The sequence below is a fragment of the Spermophilus citellus genome (assembly GCF_964194105.1).
Source record: "Spermophilus citellus genome assembly, chromosome: 11".
Taxonomy (NCBI): domain Eukaryota; kingdom Metazoa; phylum Chordata; class Mammalia; order Rodentia; family Sciuridae; genus Spermophilus; species Spermophilus citellus.
Window position 1 is genome coordinate 109,907,336 of NC_138192.1, and position 24,508 is coordinate 109,931,843.

Consider the following 24,508-nt stretch of genomic DNA (forward strand, 5'->3'; position numbering starts at 1 on the left):
TGTTTTCCCAACCCCTACCAATTCTTTCCATCCTTGTTCAATACATAAGGACATGGTAGGAAGGTGATTGTGTGTCTACAAGTTAGAACAGAATCCTAACTGGAACCTCATCATGTTGACAACCTGACCTTGGACTTCCTGCCTCCAGAACTGTGAGAAAATGAATTTCTATTGCTTAAGCCACCGATATTTTGTTATATGACAAACCAAGCTGACCTATGCAACAACTGAGAAATCTCTCCACTATGTTGACTCTCTACTATTTCATTGCCACTCATTTGGATGTCTGTAGAAGCCTTCGAAATGGACTATTCTCCTTTAATCCCTCCCCTTCTCTGATCCAATCTACATAGTGCTGCTAGATTAAATTTCCTAATTATTCCATTCTCGAATTTAAAACCTTCAGTGGTTCACTTTAGCCTACGAAATTAAACATTTAACCATATAGCCTCCTCAGTTTGTTGTTCAAGGTCATCGGACCCAACCTAGTGTTTCACCCAATTATTGCTTTTCGTGGGTGTTACATTCCAGCCAGGCAGAACTGGAAGTATTTTTCCAGACATGCCCCTGGGCTCCGCTCTGTTACTTTCTTTCTGCTGTGTTCATTGCCTGAGCTGGTCTCCTTCCCACTCCACCTCCACCCATCAAAATCTTTTGTCTTCTTTCACAACTAACTCAACTGCAACTTCCTCTGTGAATGAACAGGATTTCATTCCCCTCCTTCATTGATTTCCCATAGTCTTGTTGGTATTTCTTTATGACAATAATTGTATTTCAGTTTGCATCATGGTTGTTGTTTTGTTTTGTTTTTGGCTTTTTCACAACTACCCCTACTCAAATAGATTATAAACAAACTCCTTAATGGGAAAGAACATTGGATCCTCAAAACACTAAATCATATTTTTTGTTGTTTTACACCTACTCTGTATCTTAAAAATACAAGAGTAATAAAATAAAAAACGCTTCCATTTATTTTTAAAAATGAATTGATTTTTAATGTCTGATAGCTGCAATATTCCCAACAACTGTTTCTGCAAACTAACTCAGTAACTTTTCTGTTACCTAAGCAGTAACAGTTTCTCTAAATAGAAACTTTAACAAGGGAGAAGCATAGGAAGAAGTGTGAAAAGTGGTTTTCAATTGACAGTTGACCTTGATAATCCAATGGTTAAAATATATCAGCTGTTTCAAATGTTTCTTCATTTCCAGGTATAAATAAGCATAAGTTTGATATGTAGTTGATCATGTTATTGATCATCACAATCTGATGATCTACAGTGTATGAACATGAAATCATTTTTCATTGGGCAAAGAGAAAAAATTGTAGGGATTGACTCTCAGGACTGTTTTCTGATGATTCCCCTATTTGGTGGGCAGAGAGAAAGAGACAAGGAGAGAGAAATGGTGCTTTTAGTATGCTGATGCATTAAGCTGCCTGGAAGCAGATGCTGAATCTTTTTGAAAAGAATTACATTTGAGTTATGCTTAGGTCATTGTTTAGCAAAACACTACACAAAAAGTCTTGACCTGTGTGTTTGAAATGGCAGATGTTCACAGTGAGGATGGATCCTTAAGGCAACATAAATCTTCACTATTCTCTGACTATTTGCTCAATAACTAGATTGGATTTTTAAAAGTTGCAGGGAGTTATTTAGAAAGCAGCTGCTCCTGGCACTGCAAATGGAAGTGCTCCCCTTAAGATAAAAAAAAAGAACAAATAAAAGCCACAGGACAGCTCAAGTTCACTAGGTCAAAAGTACACAACTCTTCTCCAATACAACTTCTTTTCCATTAGTCGTTTTGAAATAAAAAATTATATGTATTTAAGGTATACAGCATGATATACATTACATATATATACATATAAACACATAGTAAAATGATTATTATAGTGAAGCAAATTAACAGGCCCATCTGCCCACATAGTTACCTTATCATTTATTTATTTACTTATTTATTTTGGATGAAAGCACTTGAAATCTACTCTCTTAGCAAACTTCTAGTACACTTTATTGAATTATTTACCATAGCCATCATGCTGTATTATAGACCCAAGGCTTATTGGTCCCTTATGATTGAGACTTTGTACTCCCTTACCAACATCTGCCTACTCCTCAAACTTCCCCACCATGCTTCTATCTGCTTCTATGTGTTCAGCTTTTTCTGATTTTTTAAAAAATTCTACATGTAAATGAGATCATGAAGTATTTCTTTATATTTTTTTTCCTGGATGGTTTCACCTAGCATAATGCCTTCCAGATTTACCTGTGTTGTCACAAATGTCAGTATCTCCTCTTTTTTTAAGGCTGAATAATATTCCAGTGTGTGTGTGTGTGTGTGTGTGTGTGTGTGTGTGTGTGTGAAGCATTCTTTTTGCATTCACGTTTTGATGGACAGTTTGGTTGTTTCCATATCTTACTTATTGTGAATAGTGCTACAATCAGCATGTGAGTGCAGATATCTCTTTAAGGTACTGACATTCATTCCCTTTGTGTATAATCTTACAAGAGTGATTTCTGCATCATATGTTAGTTCTGTCCTAATTTTATGAGGTATCTTCATATTATTTTCCATAAAACCCAAACCAATTTACATCCACCCAGTGGCTAGTGTTCCTTTCTATCATTTTAATGATGCTTATCCTGACACCTCTAAGGTGACACCTCATTGTGGATTTGATTTGCGTTTCTCTAAGGAGTGATGCTGAACATCCTTTTACATACCTGTTTGGCCTGCTATTAAATCTTCTTGGGAAAAATATCTTTTCAGGTCCTCTGCTCATTTTTGATCAGATAGTTTTGCTTATTACTATTGAATTGTACAAGTTCCTTATATATTTTGTATACTAACCATTTATTGGATATGTGGTTTGCAAATATTTTCTCCCATTCTGTGGGTTGCCTTTTCATTTTGTTAATTGTTGCCTTTGAAGGGCAATTTGATGTAGTCCCACTAGTTTATTTTTGGTTTTGTTGTTTGAGCTTTTGGAATTATATATTAAAAAAAAAAAAAAAAACACCCAATGCCAAGGCCAATATCAAAAAGCCTGCTTGCTGAGTCCTTTCCCCCTGGAAGTTTTATGATTCAGATCTTTAGTTTAACCATCCATTTTGAGTTGATTTTTGTGTATGGTATAAAATAAATGTTCAATTTTTTTTCTGGATATCCAGTTTTCCCAAAACCATTTATTGAAGAGATTATTCTTTTAGTGTAAGGGTAGAAATTTTTTTCTTGTTTTAACTAAAAGAGGAATTTTCAACTCTTTCTGCCTCAGTCTGTCTGGGCACAGAATCACGAGCCACTCAAGCAGGAACAAAACTTTATTTTTGAAAAAGCCACCAATACTCAGTACACGCCGGCAAGCCAAAAACCGGTCTACCCAAGCGCGTCTACCGGAACCGGGGGGCCCCGACCTCCCCCGGAATTCCCTCCTACTATCCTTCCCAACCAATGGGAACTCTCCAGAAGTCCCATAACATGAGTCCCGTAGCAGGTCAAGGTGAACAGCAGGAGTCCAATTTCCATATGAATGTAAATCTTAACATAATCATATCATCTCAATGGCTAGCTGGCGTCACCTTACAACCGAAAGTGCCATGCATCATATTATTTGCTTGTGGCTCCTAGCATCTGCCCCCTTCTGTTTAATTAAGCAACAGGCAATGTGGCTAGGGACCGTGCCTGTTAGGTATGTCCAATTCAACATATGGTTCTTACCCGTCATCGGAAAACTGACCTCTAGGCGTCAGCCTGCTGTCTTAGGTTGATACCACTGCAACTGAATCATACCCGTCACTGACTACCAGTCCAGTATATAGCCATACCTGTGGATAGGCCTATGCACCAGTGGGGGGGTGAGGTTCTTTGCCTCACCTCTGTTGGCCCCCAAATTTGACCTTGGTGCCGGTGGGGGGGGGGGTGAAGTTCTTTGCCTCACCTCAGTTGGCCCCCAAAATTAGACCATCACTAGAAGAAGGGAGGAGGATACAGAAATGCCACGACATCAAGTCAATAGACGGCTCTTTAGGAAAAATTGCATCACTGATGACACTACAGCAAAGATACGCCAGCACTACCATAATTCGCTGCATCAACAGATAGAGCACAATGCATACAAGTGATACATAGTCCAGGCAAGTTTTGTAAGCAGTTCAAAGCGGAGGAATCTATCAATATGTCCATTTCCTCCCAAAATAAATCGACTCAGTGATTGAGCATTACTTGTTGAGTTATTATTCATTGATGCATCAGTTTATACAGTTTGTTGGGATAATTATTGAAGAAGTTGCAGTTTGGTTTCATCTTTGTCTTCACCGGCACTGGGATGAAAATAGGGATTGACAATGATGTTAAGAAAAGAAAAAAATGTAACATTTCAACAGGTATTAAGAAAACAATTTTTAGAACAATTTACATTATCCTGAACAGAATTATTAAAAATAATGAAAAGGAAAAGTGAAAGTAAACAAACAGATCTATTAACCTGCTTATTTGTACACATATTAAAACAGTCTTCAACAGCTGTTTACCCAAATTAAATTAAACCATTAATATCATGTGAATAATAAAAAAAATTTGGGATCCATATTTTTATGAGCGCTCCTCATATATGATATATGGACATACGCACATACAGACATACAACACAAAACAGAAATGTGCACACGTAACATACAACATATAAGACAATAGTAAAGGCCTTGTAGATTACCTAGGTGAAATCTCCATTGCAATGTTTAAAAACTCCATAGTCAAAGAATAAAACTGATCAGAAAAACATTAATTTATGTCTGTATGAGCTCAAAACTAAAATGGAACTTTATGATGTGGGAAAAGCAATAATAAAATAGATATTGAAAAAAGCATCCTGGTTGATCACTGTCGAAGATGTAAGAATAGCCAAGCTGGAGTTCTGGATATCAGCTGTTATGGATTTGAGTCAAATCATCTTCTTTTTCTGTAGAAATTGTTTTGGTTAATCTCTCTGGAATCCAAATCGGCTGCTGTTCCTCCTGTGGAAAAACACAGACAGAGCCCCGACTCCAGACTATCACTGGATCCGGACCTTTCCATTGTCCTGTTAGAATATCTTTCCAAAGTACCTTAGGCTTATGTACATTTTTTGGATACAAATGTCTTTCCACAGCACTAAGTCCCGATGAATCCAAATTTAAAAAGTTTAGAGTAAAAAGGGTTATTTTAAGTTTATCTTTGGGGGATATATACCCCTTTCCAATTCCCTCCTTTTGTTTTAATAAGTACATTTTAATAGTTTGATGAGCTCTTTCAACTATGCCTTGTCCTTGTGGATTGTATGGAATTCCTGTTGTGTTAGTAATGCCAAATGATGAGCAAAATTGTTTAAAAGAGGTGGAAGTATAACCAGGACCATTGTCCGTTTTTAACTGTTTTGGAACGCCCACAGTGGCAAAATTTTGTAAGCAATGAGCTATAACATCTTTAGTTTTTTCTCCGGCATGAAGGGAGCCCATCAAAAATCTGGAAGAAGTATCAACCGTAACATGTAAATATTTTAATTTTCCAAATTCTGGCAAGTGTGTGACGTCCATCTGCCAAATATGGTTAGGTATCAGTCCTCTAGGATTGACTCCAAGATTAACTTGTGGTAAAAATGTCACACAATTTTGACATTGTTTTATTATATGTCTGGCTTGTTCTTTAGTTATTTTAAAACGCTTTTGTAAAGTATTAGCATTGACATGGAACCTTTTATGAAAATTTATAGCTTCTTCTATTGTGGAGAAAATATGTATGTCATGTGTAGATTTATCTGCTAGTTCATTGCCCATACTAAGGGCTCCAGGCAATCCTGTATGTGCCCTGATATGTCCTATAAAGAATGGATCTTTTCTGTCCCAGATTAGACTTTGTATAGCGGAAAACAAAGAGAAAACAGTAGAAGAAGGTAAAATCCTACCAGCATCTTCAAGGGATACTATAGCATTAACTACATACTGACTATCAGAAAATAAATTAAATACAGAATCTTTAAACATCATAAAAGCTTGTAATACTGCATTAAGCTCTACCCTTTGAGCTGATTGTTTGGGTACTAAAAATGTAAAAGTTTGATCAGGAGTAACTACTGCTGCTGTACCATTGTTTGACCCATCAGTGAATATATTTGGAGCATTTATGATAGGGTTTTTTCTTGTCATTTTTGGAAAAACTACAGGATGCTTAGACCAAAAAGACAACAAAGGATTAGATAGTAAGTGATTATCAAATGAAACACTAGTTTTACACATGATTATTGCCCAAGTATTTAACTCATTAGCTAACCCATCAATTTGATCCATAGTATATGGAGTAATAATTTTATTGGGAGAAATCCCAAACACTCCCTTTGCTGCTTTTATTCCTTTGAGTATTAATTGTCCTACAGCCTCAGGATATCTAGTAAGAATAGTGTTAGGAGAATAAGATAAATGTATCCACAATAATGGACCTTCTTGCCAAAATACTCCTGTAGGAATATTTTTTGTTGGTAGTACAATAAATAATAAAGGCAAACTTATATCAATTCTATCCAAATGCATATTTTGCATATATGTTTCAATGATTTTTAATGCTTTTCTTTCTTCAGGCGTTAACATGCGGGGTGAATTTGGATCTGATGGACCTTTTAGAATATCAAATAAAGGTCCCAACTCTCCTGTTGGTATGCCTAGATAAGGCCTTATCCAATTTATGTCTCCCAATAACTTTTGAAAGTCATTAAGTGATTTGAGTTGATCTACTCCTATTTGAATTTTTGGTGGACGGACCATGGTTGAGGATAATAGAACTCCTAAATAATTAATTGGAAGATTTAATTGTACTTTATCTATTGCTATCTCTAGATTATAATTTTTCAATAAGTTTGTAAGTGTGGCATAACATTCTAGCAATGTGTTTTTATCTTTATGTGCCAATAACACATCATCCATATAGTGAAATATTTGTAGTTCAGGATTTTGATTTCTAAGTGGCTGTATTGCTTTATTAACATAAATTTGACACATAGTTGGGCTGTCTGTTAGCCATCCCTTGAGGGAGTACTTTCCATTCATATCTCTGATCAGGACCTTCATGATTCAGTGCAGGGATAGTAAATGCAAAATGTGGACTATCCTTGGGATGAATTGGAATTGAAAAGAAACAATCTTTAATATCTATAGCTAAAACATGCCAGGTTTTTGGTAAAGCACACAATTGGGGAATCCCTGATTGAGCAGGTCCCATAATAACCATCTCATTATTAATGGCTCTTAAATCTTGTAATAATCTCCATTTACCAGATTTCTTTTTAATGATAAAAATGGGAGTATTATGGGGGGATACGGAAGGTTGTATATGTCCTTCCGCTAATTGTTGTCTGACCAAGTCATGGGCTACTTGTATCTTTTCTTTAGTCAGGGGCCACTGAGGAACCCACACTGGTCTTTCTGATTTCCAAGTAATTTTGATTGTCTCAGTGGCCCTTTCTGAAAACCCAATCCATGTCTATTTATTTCTTGATCTATTTGAATAGGTGCTGTCATACCTTGTTCTTGTTCTCTCAATCTTTTTTCTTTCCTAAAGCCTTGTTTAGCCCTAGTAGTGGGCGCGTTAGGATTGATGTTATTTGTTAATGTCAATCCTAATTGATCTAGGACATCTCGTCCCCATAAATTTACGGGAAGATGATCCAATACATAGGGCTGTATAGTTCCTTCATATCCTTCAGGATCCCTCCAATCTAATACCATAGCACTTCTATAGGGATTTGTTGCCACTCCTAGGCCTCGAAGCGTTTGAGTGGCTTGTTATAATGGCCAATGTTTTGGCCATTCTTGACGAGATATGATGCTGAGGTCAGCACCTGTGTCCAGCAGCCCATTAAAGTCATGTCCTTGAATATTTAATTTTAGCATTGGGCGAGAATCTAAATTTAAAGACAGCATAGCCCAATCTACACCTGTGGAGCCTAATCCCTTGGAACCTCTTTCTACATTACAACTGGAAAATTTATCATGCAGGCTGGGTATTATTAATAACTGTGCTATTCTATCTCCTGGTGAAATTACTGATATACCTCTTGGAGAACTAGCTATAATTTTTATTTCACCCTCATAATCGGGATCAATTACCCCAGGACTTATCATAAGTCCTTTTAGTGTAGAAGAATTGCGTCCCAATAATAAGCCTACTGTTCCCTGGGGAAGAGGTCCTTTTACTCCTGTGGGAATGATTTGAACTCCCATCTCTGGAGTTAGTACTGCTCTGGCAGAGGCGCAGATGTCCAACCCTGCGCTCCCTCTAGTTTGTCTGATGAGGGATTTAATGGATAATGCGTCCTGGGCACTACCTTGATGGTGCTGCTGGGTTCCTCCAGTGCCCCGTATATTTGTGGTTTTGGGCCCCGGGGCATTGGGCCCTCTTGTCTGTTTTTTGGCAATGGAGCCTGATACCTTTCTCCATGATATCGTGGGTAATCACTTGGTCCTTGTCCGTTTTTTGATAATGGAATACCCTCTATGGTGGTTTGAGAATGGCATTCATTAGCCCAATGTTTCCCTCTATGGCATCGTGGGCAAATACCTGGTATTCTATTCCTTTGATACCTAGTTTTGTTAAAACCTCCTCTTATGGGGCAACTCCTTTTAAAATGTCCTGTTTGATTACAATTATAGCATGTTTTTGGCCTGGCATCTAAAGCCTGTTGTACTGCTGCTAAGACTTGCCCTTGTTCATTAATGTCTCTACATAATTTAATATATGTGTTTAAATCTTCATGTCTCCATGGTCTAATGACCTCTCTGCAGCAACGATTTGCTTGGTCATAAGCCAGTTGTTTTATAAATGGCATTGCCTGTTCTGTATTTCCAAATATTCTAGAGGCTGTCTGAATAATCCTATCTACAAATTCAGCGTAAGGTTCATTAGTTCCTTGTATTACCTTAGATAATTGACCTTGTAAATCTCCATGCCCCTGTAAAGTTTTCCATGCCCTAACTGCATCTACAGCAATTTGTGCGTATACGCCAGGGTCATATTCAATTTGCTGTCTTTGACCCTCATAAGGTCCCTTTCCTAATAACATATCTAGATTTCTTTGAGGGTAACCGGCTTCTGCATTTCGCCTAGCTGTCTCCATGCAAAATTCCTCATTGGCAAGCTTCCATAACAAATATTGTCCTCCATTTAGCACAGATCGACACATGTTAGCCCAATCTGCTGGTGTCATGTCCAAGTTGGTAACAGATTCGACCATGCTTACCGTGAAGGGAGCTTGCGGCCCATAGGTTGTTACAGCCTCCTTTAATTGCTTTACTGTTTTGAAATCTAAAGCATGGTGAATTCGTTGCCCTCCTGCCTGCTCAAGTACAGGGAATGCTAATCTTTGGGGTCCTGCCTCAGAATTCCGTCCATCAACTACGGGAGTTGAGGGCCACTCAGCTGTAGATGGAGCTGTTGGTTGAATTACGCCCTCTGGTGATAGAACGGAGTTAGTAGCAGCCTCCTGTTGTAATTCTCCACCTGATGGCTGTTTTTCCTCTAAGCTTTCTTTCTTTAAATTTTCCTCTGTCTGACTAGCTTGAGAGACCTTCTCTTTTGCTTGACCTAGCGTTTTTTCTACCATAGTTTGGACCTCTAACAATTTACTTAACAGTTTTTCGGTTTGTTTTTTACTAGATTCTAATCTACTATAAAGGTAATGTAACCCAATAAGATAGGATAAAACAAAGCTGAAGCAGAATGAAACAAAAATGGAGCAGAGAATGGTTATATCAATTTTCTCTTTCTCAGGGCCAAATAACTCAAACCTTGAGCCAACCATTTTTCCCAGTTCACCTGAGAAAATTCTAGGGCTAGGGAGCTTGAAATAAAAACAAAATAAATCAAAACAAGAACACATTGTTTTTTGAAATGGTCACCCATTCTGTCGCCTTCCCTCAGGGGCGAGCAATTTTACTCATCTCTAAGTTTCAGGTGTTCCCCGTCCGGGCCACCAATTGCCTCAGTCTGGCTGGGCACAGAATCACGAGCCACTCAAGCAGGAACAAAACTTTATTTTTGAAAAAGCCGCCAATACTCAGTACACGCCGGCAAGCCAAAAACCGGTTCACCCCCACGCCGTCTACCAGAACCGGGGGGGGGGGCCGACCTCCCCTGGAATTCCCTCCTACTATCCTTCCCAACCAATGGGAACTCTCCAGGAGTCCCGTAACATGAGTCCTGTAGCAGGCCAAGGTGAACAGCAGGAGTCCAATTTCCATATGAATGTAAATCTTAACATAATCATATCATCTCAATGGCTAGCTGGCGTCACCTTACAACCGAAAGTGCCATGCATCATATTATTTGCTTGTGGCTCCTAGCATCTGCCCCCTTCTGTTTAATTAAGCAACAGGCAATGTGGCGAGGGACTGTGCCTGTTAGGTATGTCCAAGTGTGGCTCCTAGCATCTTTCTTTAAATCTGGCAAAGAATTCACAAAGTACAACATCCAGCACCTTCATTTATTTGACAATATTTATTGATATTCTTTTGTGTTCTGAATATTATCAAACCTACTGGTTCAAATACAGAACCAGTAGCTCGAATAATATTAGTATTTTAAATGAAGTTTGTTACTGACTCATGCTGTTTTGAAAGGAAAACAAGGAAGATATTTTGAAGCTAGAGCTAGCAGTGGTGGTGATATGGAGCGGACAGTGCCAGGGGGGAGTTTGGAATGTCTCCCCAGTCATATGGAATACATAAAGAAGTCAGTCTTGTGTGTCATAGTTCCCAACTTCAGAAAAATTCCTCTAGTTTCATTTTATTTTTCATGATAAAAATTATATTTGAGAGTGCATGTAGAAGAGAGAAAATCTAATCAATTTAATAGTTCTCTCTTTGGCACAGTAGCTATGTCATACGATAATGACATACATGTCCAGGCTCTCCCTGGCTCCAGGAAACCAGTGAATGAGCCTCTTTCTTTCCTAAGAATTTGAGTTATGTGCTGGTATCACCCTGGGATTCATCCTTCAGAGTGTATTAAATGACTACTGAGCAGATTTATGCACTAGATACCATGCAAGATCCTAGGGTATTAGGATCCTTTTTTTATTGTGTTAAATTATACATACAATAAAATGTACTGCTTCAATCCTTTTATATGTACAGTAATTCTGTAGCATTCACATTGCTGTGCAAGCTGTCACTCTTTTTTTTTTCTAGTGAATATTTGTATTTGAACCAACATCTCTGTTCCAATACCTGCTTTTTCTTAAAGGGTGACAACAGATAATCGACATGATTAAACACACATGTAAAATGTGCGCACTTCTTGTTCATCATTATCATGAAAAATAAAATGATACTTGAGGAATTTTTCTGAAGTTGGGAACTATGATACACAAGCCTGACTTCATGTGCATTATTTTAGCCACCTCTTGAAACACAATAGTTCATATGCACACCCAGCCACACTTACAGCCAGCCATGCACACACCCAGCCACATATTCAGCCAGCCATGCACATACCCAGCCACATATTCAGCCAGCCATGCACATACCCAGCCGTACATACACCCAGACACACACACCAAGTCACACACACAGCCAGCCACGCACACACCCAACCACATATACAGCCAGCCATGTGCACACCCAGACACATACACACACTGACACAGACACTCTTTCAGCCAGCCACACAGACACACAGACACACTTACACCTAGATACTCAGAGTGATAAATCACTGTCCTTCCCACCCTCCTAGTATTTTTTTCCTCTTACTTTAGAAAGATATTTTTTGAATTCTTTTCCTTCTCTCTCTTCTATTGCACGTTTTACTTTTAATCTCTCCTGCTTTTTCTTTACATTTTTGGAGGAAATTTAAAAATAGTCTTTTAAAAAAGACTATTCACGAATAGTGCTTCAAATTTTCTTGGTTTCATGGCATCCTTAGCACCCTGGTCATTATTTTCATGGAACTCTGAGTTAAAATGTGTACCTCACAGATCCAGTAAACTAACATTAATGGGTATTTATGTCCTAATAACTTAATGGCCCTTTGAAAAAAAATATACATAAGAATTGGAAGCAGAACTACCTTTATTTTATTCTTAGAAACCCACAATTACTTACTATAGGGACTATATACCTGTTGGATACTGCCAAGTCCTAAAAGCTTATAGTCACCTTATACACTGTCATCCTTATTATTCCATGTTGGTCTTCATGCAGCATTGGCATTTATATTCAAACATCATCAAAATCCAACTTTGCAGGGCTGTGATGTCATTGAAAGAAAAATAGCATGATCTAATATGCAAATTGCAAAGGACTTCAAGTTAGTATTTTGTGTAGGACCAAATGGATTTTGCTGTTTTATTGGCTTTATTTTGAGTGGGGAATCAAACATACTGAAAATATTTCATCAGTGCCTGTGAATTTACTGTCATACTGTGGGGCACCATGACACAGTTGGGGAACTGGTGGCTTTATAGCAAAAGAATTACATTTGAGTTAAAGTAAAATAATGCCAAGTGTTTGAAATGGAGGTAGATGTACCAAAAGTATTAATATTCAAAGACCCCATAATGCCTCTAGATGCTGTTTTAAAAAAGTTTGTATGGATGGATTAATCTATCATTTCATTCTTGTAAGAAAAATTTTAGTTTTCTTAAGCACTTGCCTATAGGATGAAAAATTAACTATTTTGTATTCAATTGCATTTTTATGATTGCTTACTGGTGTTTTCTATGTTATTTCATATTATCCTTTTCCTTAGATAATCACTGTTTTAGGTTAATTTAGTGTTTGTACTTGTCCTAAGAGTCTAACAATGCAAGATTTCTGATGTAGAAGAACGTACTAACTTCTAATAATGACAAACATCCTTCTAGAACCTAGCTTGCTTTTAGTAGGAGACCTGCTAGAGATGCTTTGTGAAGCAAGTCAAGAATCACTCTGTCGTTCTGAGATTTTGTTGTTATCTGTCCAAAAGGCAGGCTGGCTTTTGGTACAGACATTTTGGTTTGTTTTTGTCTGGGTTTTACCCTCTTGGTTACTTTTCTTGTATGATGTGCTATCCCACATATTGACTCCTCAGCAGATCTTAATGGCAAGGTTGGGATAAGAGACCAAAGGGAAGATTGATAAATTGCCAATGGAATTGTCTTGTTTGACCTTTGCTACCCTTAGACTGATTGATCATCTTGAGCTTAAAATCCACAAACTCCCTGCGGGCATTAAATCACATTAAGGATCTGTCTTAATCTGTTTGGGCTGTTATAACAAACATACTAAAGACGGAGTAGCTGATAAACAACATAAATTTATTTCTCACAGTTCTGGAGGCTGGTAAGCCCAAGGTCATCAATTCAGTGTCTGATGAGGGCTTGCTTTCTTATAGATGCCTGTTGTTTTGCTATCTTCACGCAGGGGAACGGTGAAGGGCACCAATCACAAACTTCTATAATTCTGAATTTCCCTCTTCTAAGGTACTAATCACTTCTGAAAGGTTCTGCCTCCAATACTTTAGGAATTAGGATTTCAACATATGAATTGGCAGGAGGGGACAGAATATTCAGTGTATGGGAGGATCCAAATGTATCAGTTTTATATATTTAATTAAACATCTTTTAAGAGAAATGATAACACATTAGGAACAGAATGTATTAGCAATTCTTTCTGCTTGAGAGCTTTACAATACAAACATAAGCATCAGGTATGGTGAAGCACACCTGCCATTCCAAAAACTCCAGAGGTTGAGGCAGGAGGATCTCAAGTTCAAGGTCAGTCTTGGCAACTAAGCTAGTCTTTATCTCAAAATGAAACGTTAGAAGGGCTGAATATGTAACTCAGTGGTAGAGCATGACTGGATTCAGTCCCCGATACTGGGGGTGGTGGTTTTAAGAAAGAGAAGAAAAATAATATAATCATAAGAATTCTTTGAATATATAGAAACTGCTAAATACAAAAACAGAACCAAATTTTGGCATTTAATATGTTTTTTAAATGAAATTTAGAAAATAATTTCAAGTTTAAAGTGTTATTATTATATAAACCCGGTATGTTATAAATGGATGTGTTTCAACCAGTGCATTTTACAAAATGAGGAATAGGTCACTAGCTCCCCTGACTTTACCTTGCTCCTTAGGTAGAAAAGGCTGAATTATTCTACTGATCTAATTTAGTTGGTGTTTTCTCTTTTCCTTTCAGATTTTATTGTTCTGATATCATCAACCTATCTTCTGACTGCTGGCTGGAATTAAGGTCAGTGCTATATTTATATTGATCATGAATAAACTATGAAATACAGTAAAAGCATCTTGGGTCTTTAGATTGCTAGACTGAAAATATTCTTCTAAAGTGTGGTGAAAAGTTGAAATTGAGTAGAAATTGGATACACTTCAGACTTGGCTCTGGAGCAAGCATGGTCTTTCCTGATCAGTGTTTGTTTTCAGTTAGTACAATTTCTTAGGTTATTGAAGATTAGACTTCTTTCACTGTAATAGCAGAGTTTTGATTATATAAAAAGATCCAATTTAATAATTTATTTTATTAACTGGAATACCAAAAGAATGCTTTTTTTGGAAGGTTGACTAACAATTTAAAACACCATCCACTATGAATTTACAGGGGAATACTTTTCATTCCACAATTTAGGACCCATAGAGAATGCATTACCTAAGAAAAGTGGAGTTGAAATGCACTTGTGAATCACAAATTTCAGTTAATTAGCAGACTATTAAGATGTCATGGCTTTTGTTCTGTTTACTCATTAATTGGCTTTTATGGAAGACTCAAAACCAGCTTAACTGAGTTTAGAGTAATAACAGAGCCTTGGCAGGCTCTCCTATCAATAGGATTGGGATTTCATTTATCTCTTCTATTCTGTTCTCTAGAACATTTATTCGGATTTTAAAATAAAATTAAAAACTAAACCCTGAAAGAAATGAGGACTTTGTTGCTCAGAAAAAGAGTAAAATGTCAGGCATTGTTAAACTTTTTGTGTAGGATTTTCATTAATGATTAACATTAAGGGTAACACTGGTTTTTCATTTATGCTTACTAATCAGGAATTTTCCCCTTAAAGTCCGTATTTAACTCTTCAAACTGCAGTGCTAACATAGAGCAGGCACAAAGGGAACATGTACTTTTTCTAGCCACAGTTCTGGCAATACATTTTAAGTGCTTGTTTCTGTGCATGCCCCCCCCCCCCCAAACACACTCAGATAAAAAAGACTACTATTATTTCTCTTTTATATACAAACTGTGTTTTTCTATCTTTGAATCTGTATGGAATTATGTAAATATAACATGTTGGAATCATGCTGATGGATAATTGGCAGCTTAATTTTAAAAAAGTAAAATTTCTACACGGTATGATTTAAGGTCTGTTGTATTGTTTTAAGTGTTGATATGGTTTTGAGTTGAATTTATTAAAAATGCTTAGCCCAGCTTCCTTTGTTATTCTCTCCTTAGGGTATTCTATGTCAACTTGTGTACACTTAAACTTGCAATTGCTTTTAAGACCTCTTAGACTTTTTCTACCCTTTTTTCCCTATGAGCCCCTATCCCATTCACTTGCCAAACAGAAATTAGAAGTAGATGAGGTTTTTGAAAACCATACATATTTGAATCAGGAATAATTTCAATGCAGAGAGTTAAATTCAAATTGTCAATTTTCACTTTGATAAGAAGTCAACTCTTCCCTTTTCTTCTTGAATTAGAAGGAAATGCTTCCTTTTCTGATTTTTGTTTTCCCATTGATGTAGTCAACATAGTGATTAGAAATCTCACTCTGGCCACTTTTCAAAAAGAAAAAAGACATAAGATTTTGTAAATTAAAAAGCACTGTTGCACAAAATCTGCCTTAACCTGTCCAGTTTCTTTTGTGGGAATATGAACATGGAGTGTGACTGGTCAAAATGTGAAAGGTCAGAATAATTTACATATTCTCAAATAAATATGCTAATTATATACATAATATACACAAAGAAATGGAAGCATATTTAAACATTTATTATCAGGTCTTTCCAACTAAGAGAAAAGATGGTTAGAATATTTGATAATCAGTTATTTAAATCATATTTTGTAAAAACCACTATATTTAGCAAGCCTTTTAAAAATATATCAACTCATCAAATGGATAGATTTTCAAAACACATTATATCTTTTGAAAATGCCACTACCTCAACTAGAGCTAGTTTTTTTGGTTTAAGTAAAAAGTGTTTCCCTCATAGAAAAAAAAAAAAAAAAACATTTCTTTGTAATAATATTAGCTGGGCAAAATTACTATTATTGCTAGAAATAGGATATCTAAAAGGCCATTGCAGTACTTTATGAATTCTGAGATGTGTATATTTTACATTAAAGTAAAATCGGATGATTCTATAGTTTGGTTGGCAGCTTTTACTTTCTTTTTTGGTGGTAAATGATGTGTGTCTTATAATGGGTTGTATCTTAAAATCTATGAAATGCAATATTACTGATTCTGGACTAGAAAAAAATTAAATCTTTTAAAAATATTATAAAAAGGAATCAGAGTCTACTTCTACAAATTGATACTGCATGCAATGTTGGTATCGAACATAAACAAATTAGTAGAAGTGTTATTTATAAAAGGAAGATGCTAGAAAGAGTCTTGATTGTTTAATAATAGGTAAATTGTGAAGTAAATCACGGAATATCCATAAGGTAATGTAAATATAACATGTTGGAATCATGCCGATGCAACCATTAAAAATCATCTTTCAATGAACTGGAAATTACAGGATGCAAAGTCTCATTTCAAAAAACAAAGCATGACAGAAACTAGAAACTAAGAAGGTAAACTTGCTGCTAACTTTTTTCTTTTTTCTTTTTTTTTTTTTTTTGTACTGGGAATTGAACTCAGGGGCACTCATCCACTAAGCCACATCCTCAACCCTATTTTGTATTTTATTTCCTTAATTGTAAAATACAGGTATACAACTCAGAATTTTGTTGAGTAAAATAGCATGCATAAAAGGGTTGGCACATTATAGGTATTTAGTCTTTTTTTTTTTTTTTTTTTTGGTACCAGGTATTGAACTCAGTGTGCTCAACCACTGAGCCACCCAGCCCTATTTTGTATTTTATTTAGAGACAGGGTCTCACTGAGTTGCTTAGCACCTTGCTTTTACTGAGGCTGACTTTGAACTTGTAGTCCTCCTGCCTCAGCCCCCAAGCCTCTGTGATTACAGGCATGCACCACCACCCCTGTCACTTGCCACTGATTCTTTTGTATTATTATTATTATAAATGGACACAATATCTTTATTTTGTTTGTTTATTTTTATGTGGTGCTGAGGATCAAACCTAGTACCTCACATGCATGAGGCAAGCGCTCTTCCACTGAGCCACAACCCCAGTCCGCCACTGATTCTTAATAACATTTGCTTTTTAAAAAAATGTGCACTTATTTTTCTGATTTATTTACTTTTCTTTATCATTAACACTGTCACCAGAACTTTGGTGTAAAACCTTCCAGTTTTTGTCATGCTTTGTTGTTTGAAATCAGACTTTGCATCCTGTAACTTCCAGTTCATTGAAAGGTGATTTTTAGTGGTTGCAGACTGTTTTATCCTATTGATATTGTGTAATTTACTTCACCATTTACCTATTATTAAACAATCTAGACTCTTTCTAGCATCTTTGAGCTTTCTATCTTGTTAGGATGGTTTGGATAATTTTAAAACAAAAGGAGTATATTTCCTTCTTCTTTAAAAAGAAGTCCATTCATTTAGAAATACTTTATGTTCCACTTTTCACAAAATAAGAATTTATAATATTAAAAGGGGATGTACTCACTTTTCCCTCTGCATCTATAAATCAATATAAGGCCTCATAAGCTTTGTTAATTATTCATTTGAGAATAGAGATTCAATAATTGTATAGAGACATGCTGCTTTTGAGTAATTTTGCCAATAAACAATACAAGGGTTTCACTATCTGGGTCATTTCTGTAGTAGAGGGTGAAATTTTGTGTCTTTTCTGAACTAAATTATTTTTATTTAATAACATAAAAATGTTAGTTGAAGAATTATTTATCATAACAACCAGTGTGGATTGGGTTTCATTCTCTATTATTCAGGATCTTATACATGTTCCTTTAAATCCTTGCTTAGTTTACTTTTCTTTTCACCATTTCAAATCTAATTAATGAAGAGCTAAATTAGAGAAAAAAAATCACTGAATACATTTTACACATGCCCCTATGTATGTATGTTTCTCTTTCTTTCTCTTCTGTCATACTGAATGTTGTATGCCTATCAGATGAAGTTCATAATTCAAAGGGAAAGCAAGTGAACTCTCAGTACCTGAATGTTTAAAATACAAATAGATGGTTGGAACTTTAAGTACTATTAACTTCATTTCATGCATAGAGAAACTTAGTTACTATTCTCCAAGCACAATTTTTGTGATAGATTTCCTTCTGTGAACTGTAACTATTCTTTAAAATATAGTGAAATCTTTTATGGGATAAAAATAAGTAGAAAAAATGCATTTAACCAACTGTGAATTACTTGTTTATAATATGTAGATATGTATCATTCAAAAGACTTAAAGTAGAAGTTATTGTTTTTCAGAATGATAAGAGTAGGATCTTGATTTCTTTTGCCTGAAGGAATTTCTCCCATAGAATGGAAATCCTTTCTCAGACTTTCCTTCAAATCATTGCCAGGTTTATCAGCCTGCCAAAAGTAATTCTCTGCTACAACAGAAGGTATTAGAAGTACTCATAAACATCTTAAAAACATCTGTGGTGGTATTTTTTGAGGGATCTTAAGCCAGATATAAGGAATATCAACCCTGGAGAGAAGAATAAACAAAAATGGAGATTTTTTTTTTTTTTTTAAAGAAACTGTGTTCAAGGAGAAACTGAGGGTCTGATTTCTGAGATCTTTAGTAAAGGAAAAATTACATGAATCCCTTCCTCCAACTGTGATTTTTTTTAAATTTTCAATTTTTTCAATTTTTTTCACATTTGGAAATTTTAGATAAGTTTGGAAATATGGAAAACTGAATTTGAGCAGGAGTCTAACCTGATAGGCAGCTTTAAAAATGCAAATCCCTTCCAATTTCATTTTGACTTTCCATTGTCTCTTAAGGACTCTGAGACCTAATTTAAACCATCTGGCTATAAAATCAAAGGAGGAGAACCTTTGTACTTAATGTACCCTTAGGGGTGTTCTATCTGTTTTATCTATTTGGAAATTAAAGTGTAAATATTTTACTATTAGTAGTTTGCCTGAGGCATGTAGAAACACCAAGGTAGGCTAAGTGTAGTTAATGACTGGGGAAAAGCTGTATTTATATATTCAGGCTAGCCTATGCCTAGTCTACAGGAGGTAATTACAATGGAGTGTAATTACCTTTTCTTCTTCTTCATACATGTATTGTACAACATAAAAAATACATGCTGTTCCATGTTAATAATTACTAAAACTACCTGAAAACCTTTATGTTACTTGAATAATATTTCATGTACTAGGACTGTGGAATCCTCAGAGGAGTTCCCTAGTTTATTACCCACCATTAAACATCTCCCTGCCTTTTCCATCATACCTGGAACAGTCTAAGGGTGAAGTAAATACTTGTTAATTTTATGATTTATTTATATCTGGCAGTTTGTAAACTTTCTTATTGGCTATCAAATGTTGTTTTAACTTTGTGTTTATAAAATAAGAAAAGTAACTTGTGTTTATAAAATAACACTTCTTATTTTGTTTTTTGTTTTTTTTTTTTTTAAAGAGAGAGTGAGAGAGAGATAATTTTTAATATTTATTTTTTAGTTCTCGGCGGACACAACATCTTTGTTTGTATGTGGTGCTGAGAATCAAACCCGGGCCGCACGCATGCCAGGCGAGCGCGCTACCGCTTGAGCCACATCCCCAGCCCACACACTTCTTATTTTGTAGAAGGGGATGCAAAAGATAATTACTCCATTTACCAATAAAGTGTAGAAAACTTTTAGAAGTATAATATATTTTGTTACCACCTTTATGGAAAAATGCCAGTTGAAAACATAAACAGTGTCTGGAATGTGATTTGATTTGGTTTTGCATTCAGAAAGCTTTCTCAGGTGAATGGCTTCTCTTTGGATTGAAGATAATTACCTTCTCCATTAATATGTCATGGTTTGCTCTGAGATATTTTTACAAGCTCATTATCTGTTTCAGAAAGCCCACATAATTTTTGTTTTTGATACTTATCTCTTTATTTCATCGTCTTGACATGGTCATAAATGATATTCCACTCAGATATACAAGCAGTGTACCATTTAGTTGGGTGTAGAAGTCATTAGCTAACATGCTCTACATGGAATACAACATGTCACAGGGCTGAAGGGAGGCAGAAGAGAGACAGGGAGAAGTATGTCCAAGGAAGAAAGGTGAGTCCCTGGTAGCTAAACAGAAGTTTTGTTGTTGTTGTTGTTGTTGTCGTTTTAACATTTTTTTAGTTGCAGATGGACACAATACCTTTATTTTACTTATTTATATCTGGTGCTGAGGTTCGAACTCAGTGCCTCACGCATGCTAGGCAAGTGCTCTACCACTGAGCTGTGACCCCCAGATGTTTCAAAAATGAAAAAGTGGGGGAAAAAAAGATGGTACAGATGATAGCCCATTTTTGGCCTAGTCTGGACTTTGGTAAACAAATCATGTTCATAAGACTGAGTTTCATGAGCATGTGTTTTTACAGGGGGAAAAAAATTATAAATAATAGTCTTTCAAAATCTTGGTTTGCTATCTGTACTATCACAAATAAACCCTTGCAAATATAAAGTAAGTCTACATGGGAAATTACAGTTCCAACGATAACAGAGATTATTAATAAATCAAGTATTGAGAATCCACTTGTGATTCATTTGAGAACTAGATTCTGTGAATTCTTCAGAAGTTTCAAAAATGATTCCTTTGCTCTCCAGTAGTTTAAGAAAATTAAAATTAAAGGTAGGGAAATCAAAGAATGTAACTAGTAATTAATGCAGGTCATGTCAATCAAATACTAAATAAAGATGTTGTTTCGAGATCTTGAGAAGATATAATTCTCTGTGATTTAGGATCACATTTAAAAAAGGAATTTCAGCTAAGCCTAAATAAATGGGTAAAATATCAAGCCAGAGTTTGAGAAAGGACACTTCTTGAGGGGTCTTCTTAGAAGTCAGGGCCCAGAGAAGGGACTGACTCCGGGTTTGGGACACCTGTTCAGAGTGCAGAGCAGGCTTACTTTGGACTGAATTCTACCTTTGCCTCTCTCCTTTGGTTTTGCCTTCCACTTTTTCTTTCCACAAATATTTGTTGAAGTACTTTAGGTGTAGTTTTGAAACTATGGGCAGACACCTAGAGCATCATGAGATTTTTTTCATACTTTGTGTCCAGGAAAGTTACATAGAGAGATACTGATGTGAATGTCTATTCCAACAACCTCCTTCATAAATTTTTATTTTAGTCTTAAGTCTTGTGAAAAGAAAATTAAAAAAAATAGCACCAATATCTCAAGCTAGGGGAAGTAAGTGTTCCGACTAGCTCTCTTGATATCTGTATTTCTTTCATTTTGATATCAGTATTTATGAGCTCATTTACAAAAATGAAACTGTAAAATTGAACTATTATATATCTTTATTAAAAATTTCAGATGGAAAATTTTGAATTTTCCCATTTGCATCCTTTGCTAAATATCTAAAACGGCTCCACAATAATGAGTCCAAGGACTTGCAACCACAGTAACTAGTCCTTAAGTAGGATAACTTGCTGCACTATCCTAGGTTTACCGGGTAATCAGGGTGACCATCTGTTAGCTAATTGGCTTTGTCAGAGGAGAAACAAACATCTCTTATTATGACAGGAAATGGTTTTGCAACTTGGAACCTGGAGCCCACTAGTTAGGCTCCCACCTTCTCATGGGACCTGGGAGATGGAGGAGTGCCCTTCTCTGGATATTTGCATTTCCAAATGATGGATCTGAAGTCCTGGAGGAACCATTTCTGAATTGTGAGACTGAGTAGAGGCTTATTCAGCTATTTAAAGACTTACATTTGAGAATGGCTGAGAAAGAAATTCTCAATGAAGAGGGAAAGTGGAGAGGTCTCTATCTACCTTTACTTTCAACAGAGAGAATGAAACCTCTTCTGTTTTAATTGCCATTTGCCCTTAAAAGGCAAAATGGTTGCAATAATTGTTTCTCAGGAAAAGTAGTCAATGGATGCTTTTGTTTCTCTTTAATGTATTATTAGTATATTCTAAAACCAAGAAAAAGTAGACTTTAAATTGAAGGATTTAAATAAAATCAGCATTATTTCACACTCATAGTAACTCACAGAGCTGGGCAAATTATTGGTGGTGGTGTTGCTCAGGTTGGGCTTTGAAAGTGAAGTCGAACCTCCATGTGTTTGAGAATGGAGTTCACAGTTTTCTGGTGCATTTAACTAGGCTCAGCTACTAGATCTCCAGTGCTCATTCAAATGCTAATGCTTGGCCATCTGCCCTTTCTTTCTTTTCTTTTTTTTTTTTTTTTTTTTTTGAAAAAAGCAGGAACTTGCTGAAGGTCTTGTGACCTTAATTACTGCAATTATGAGCTTTCTGGGAGTAATCACTCAGGTTGCACCCAGAGTGAGCATCTGCTGATGATGAATAGATGAAGAGATTACCAAAGACAGGCTTCCCTATAAGTCAGCCAGTGATTCATTTCTTAATATATCTACATATACACAGCTAAAATCCATATGCTCTAATAATAGCATTCTTTTCTCCAATTTTTCCCCCTAAAACTCCTCTTTAAAAATTTATAGGAACCATTTACAATACATATGTGTGCAAGAGTATAATTAGAATTCTAAAGAGGGACATGGAGAAAACATTCTAATAATAACTAATAATGAAGCAGGAGCCTTCACCCACACAGATTGTACTTCTCCATGAAAAGAGAAAAGAATTTAACAAGGGCTCAGTCTTTCCAATAGAAGTGTTCTTTTGTATTACTTTACTTTGTTTTGTTTTATTAATTTGGAATGGAAGAGCCAATTTCTAATGATAAAAGTGTGTAGGTAAGGAAAAATTCTTCAGATAACTTTTAAAGTTCATTCTCTAGCAAAGCAAATTACTTTCCCTTTCGTGAGGCCATTGATTGTTCAAAATAGTGTTCCTTATAATGTTTAAAAAATATCATCTCCCTTGTTCTCTACTACTTAAACTTTTCATACTATGTAGGACTTAACAGTTTTAAGCTTCACTGAGTATAAGTGCATTCATTTTTAACCTCTCTCATCTCCCACAGTAACTTCTGAGCGAAACTGTCTGTGCTGCCTTGCATGTTGGGGTGTGTGGCAGTAACTTTCAGTTCCAATTATCGGTCTACCCATGTTTGTTAACGACAGTGAGATTAAAGGAAATGCGTGGCGTCTTTCTTCTTTTGAAGATCAATCATTTGCCAACTTGCTTCCAACGTGAGGTTTAGAGCATTTTTTAATTTCCTATTTTACTACAGAAGTAGGCTAAGCTTATTTCCAGTCTGTGTAAAATGACTGAGTTATTCATTCATCAAACAAGTGCTTTGGTGGGTACCATATTGTGTTGAAGAGTATGCAAGAGAACAGGACAGAAACAGTCTTGCTCATTTTCATTCAGGTAGCAACAGCCTTCCAACTACATACGTGTGCTTAACAATACTTCTATGTGATATATCCAAATAAAATGCATTCTTTGCAAAGTGATGCACCTTCATTTTTAAGCAGTGTAGAAATGTATCAACAGATATTGTAAAGTGATTTTGTGACAGCACCTGTTCAGTACCCTCTTCTTTGTCTTTAGTAGAAAATGACACAATTTAATATTCAGGAATAAAGATGTTCCTTGGATTGTAACCTTTTTCTCTCCCTTTCATCTGTCTGTCTTTATATTTCCTTCTTGTTTCTTGAAAACTCTTTAATCTTCCCCAAAAAAAGAAAAATAGAAAAAAAAAGTCACTTAAGCTGTATGAATTGCTATCTTGCCTTTCTAACCTCTCAGAAAAAGAACAGTTTAGACTGCTGTGTTGGAGCTGTCAGTCCAGGCCCAAACCTTTCAAAGATAGCATCAGAAGCACATTCATGATCACCTGAGGCAGATGAGCCAGGAAATGGGAATTTAGCAATCATTACTTTATACTTTGTTATTATTATTATTATTACCATTATTATTACTCACACTGGGGATTGAACTCAGGAATGTGTACCATTGATTTATATCCTCAGTCCTTTTTTTTTTTTTTTTTTTTGAGACAGGACATCACCAAGTTGCTTAGGGCCTACCTAAATTGCTGAGGCTGGCCTTGAACTTGTGTTCTTCCTACCTCAGCTTCCCCAGTCTTAGTCCTGGAATTGTAGATGTGTGTACTGTGCCAGGCAGAATTTTAATGTAGGTCTCTCCCCCACACCCCCAGCACTCTGGGGATTGATTCCAGGGTCTTGCACATGCTAGGCATGTGCTTTACCACTGAGCTATACCCAGCCCCTCGTT

General features: G+C 36.0%; 1 protein-coding gene across 5 annotated transcripts in view; it reads left to right on the plus strand.

Moving 5' to 3' along the window:
* MAP2 (microtubule associated protein 2) overlaps positions 1 to 24,508 on the plus strand; it is a 290,513-nt gene that overhangs the window by 68,085 nt on the left and 197,920 nt on the right. For all 5 annotated transcript variants that reach the window (XM_081260559.1, XM_081260555.1, XM_081260556.1 and 2 more), the window contains exon 2: positions 14,205 to 14,258. The gene's annotated coding sequence lies outside the window, so the exon portion shown is untranslated. The remainder of the gene's footprint in view (positions 1 to 14,204; positions 14,259 to 24,508) is intronic.